We start from the raw sequence: 2,906 nt of genomic DNA on the forward strand, positions 1-2,906 counted from the left end.
TTTATTAGGCCTAGTCATAGCGGACTAGGGTATATTTTTGGATACCTTTGTTTTTCATTAATCTGCCAAAAAATCCCCCAAAATAATGCATATGCGCATTCGGATCATGAAACTTTTTTTTAATATTATATTTCAGCTGGTTGATCCCAGTCTTTACCCCCTTTTTGACTATATGCTTATGAAAATTGCACTGAAACTCAAATTATATTGTTACATCTAATGCGCTGAAAGAAATATCTCATTAAACTGGTATATATTCATTTTTTAAGTTTGGAAACGGCGGATTGGAATTTCAAGATTATGAGGTTCAAATCTATCTGGGAGATCCTACGTTTCCACAGAATGAAAAAAAAATATTTAAAGAGTTTTTAGCCATTGTGATTTAAATTTATAGTTGCTTCTGCTTCATTCCAATACATAGGACTAGTACTAAATGTATTTAGGAATGGAATATTCATACAACAGATAGCATGAGGACAACCGTTATCAATTATTGAAGTCAAATCAATATCTTAACTTCATACTCTATAAGCACATACTTTTTATTTCAAAGAGACCTATGTTGATGCTTTTTATTAATGAGGAAAAAATATCAATGCTTATTTAATTCATACTTATTTATAACATTGATGTAAATTGATATTTTCCTGTATCAGAACAAACTATTTAAACAAGATATTTTAATTTTTGGGGGGAAAACCCATTCATTAAAAATATATTTTAAACATAAAATACAACGCAACTTATACTCGTAAATCAAAAGACATAATTTCGGATTATGTTTTGTTAAGACAATTTAAAGTTAGGCCATGTATTTTGCTCGTAACGCGTCATTTGATTCAATAAACAAATAATCTAAATTATAAAATATGTTTTGACTACGTCTACAATAACTTACGTCAAAAATGTATAACTATCACTCCACTTAACGCTACGTTTGAACATGAATAAAAATTTCGTGTTTGATATACACACTGAAAATTAAATTATAGTGATTGAATAGCAACCCAACTTATACTGCTTTAACCTAGGATGGATCAGTTAACGCTTTTTAACTGCTTCGCATCGTAGTGCTCAATATTCATGGGATTTTTTTTCAACGTTAATTTCTAAGCTAAAAATCTTTAAGTCGATTCTTGGCATTGTTAAATCAAACCACAAAGTACTAAACTTTTAAAGAATGATACTCCAAAAAAGAATTAAATGGTAAATGACTCTTAGAAAAATCTTACAAGTAAGATAACTTCCTCAAGCCAGTAAATATGTTGTTCTTGATCGTAGTAATTCTGTTCCTAGCCAAATATCTGAAAAGAAGTACAGAGTGAAAACAAAAGTGAGTGATTTCCGATCATTCTTTACGAAACATACAGAAAAAAAGGTTAACTAGATATCATTGAGATGGTGGCCATCGCAAAGGGCCCGCTTCCATCAATGAACATGAAAATGTAAGGTAGTTTAAATTGGTTTATTTTGAAGAGGAACATTTGTGTACTACAGTGCAAATGCAAAGTCAAATCTTATTGCTACTCGCTGTTCCATTACGTCCTCCAACGTAATGGTGTTTTGCCTTTTTTAATCAAGCCCATATGTACGAGGGACTTTTGTTCTAACTTTTTATTTAACGTCATATTATTATCCAAAGAAGATGGGCGCATTTGGCGAGTAATCTGCAGGAATAATTTGTACGAAACATTTATGGTTTAAATGTCCATGATTTGGTTGGGTGAACATAGCTGGTCAGATTTTTCAAACACGTCCATAGGTTTTTTTTTCATTTAGTTTGAAAGACCGTGTGAAATTGTAACATTTATGTCCGTTTTTCCTGGGGGTACTGTAACATATTAATGTTTCACAAAAAATAAACACCTAACATATTTAATGCATAGATGCATGATACATGTACATTATAGAATAGAAGATTAGATTCTGAATTGATTTCGCTCGAGAACCAAACTGAACCAAAATTTATCTAATTCAAAATTTAATTCATAAATACATAAAATGAAACTGACAAAATAAATGGTTGCTTGCATGAAAAAAATTAACGCCCCATTCCAGGCTCGAACCAAAAACTTTTCGCTTCTAGTGTAGTGAACAGGTTACCCAACTTACTGAGCTATCACCGCTACACGTATTCCGAGAATTTTAAAAGGACAAAGAAGCACCACATTCGCACATTTGGATTTTTTTGGGAAAAGTTAATTTATCTCTGGGTCTTCTCTCCATTTTTTAAAAAAGTGTATTCGTTTCTTTGAATTTAAATACACACGAATAACGTTTCAAAATCATGGAGAGAAGACCCAGAGATAGAAAAAATGTAGAAAAACGTGTCGAAAAATGTACCTTTTTGTACCAAATGTCTGATATGGCCAATTTTTTTTTTTTAGCTAATCAGAGCTCAATTTCAGCAAAATATTTTCCTTTCCTGTTGCACATGAACCCGATAAATAAAAAAAATGTTAAAATTCCATGTGACATGTCGATAAAATTTTCACTTTTCAAGTACTCCCAGATTCCTGCCGAATGCCCATCAAAAGCGCCCACGTTCTTTCGTACAAACATTTTAACAACAGATTCAAATAATTTGAGTAAAACAATTGGTTTTCATCTTCATATTTATTAAAATTACCAAGGATTTAGAACAGCAAAAAGGGGTCACGGAGCACCGTCAAAATTGAGTAATTTAATAATTTTCACTTGATAGTATTTACAGCCATACCTCTAATAAATGGCGCTGAAACGAAATAAAATTTAAATGTTTAAATAAAGTATTGCTGTATTAATTAAAATGAAATCAGGTTATGTAATATGTCGCACCATTTAAAAGATATCAGTTTCTAAATACATATGGACTTGATTTCTGGGGTACTGGTATCAACGTTTCAGCTACTGTGAAAACAAATCCT

The sequence above is a fragment of the Saccostrea cucullata genome, unplaced genomic scaffold (genome assembly GCF_032062105.1).
Source record: "Saccostrea cucullata isolate Sc308-1 unplaced genomic scaffold, CSIRO_AGI_Scuc_v1 ctg864, whole genome shotgun sequence".
In the NCBI taxonomy this organism is placed as follows: Eukaryota; Metazoa; Mollusca; class Bivalvia; order Ostreida; family Ostreidae; genus Saccostrea; species Saccostrea cuccullata.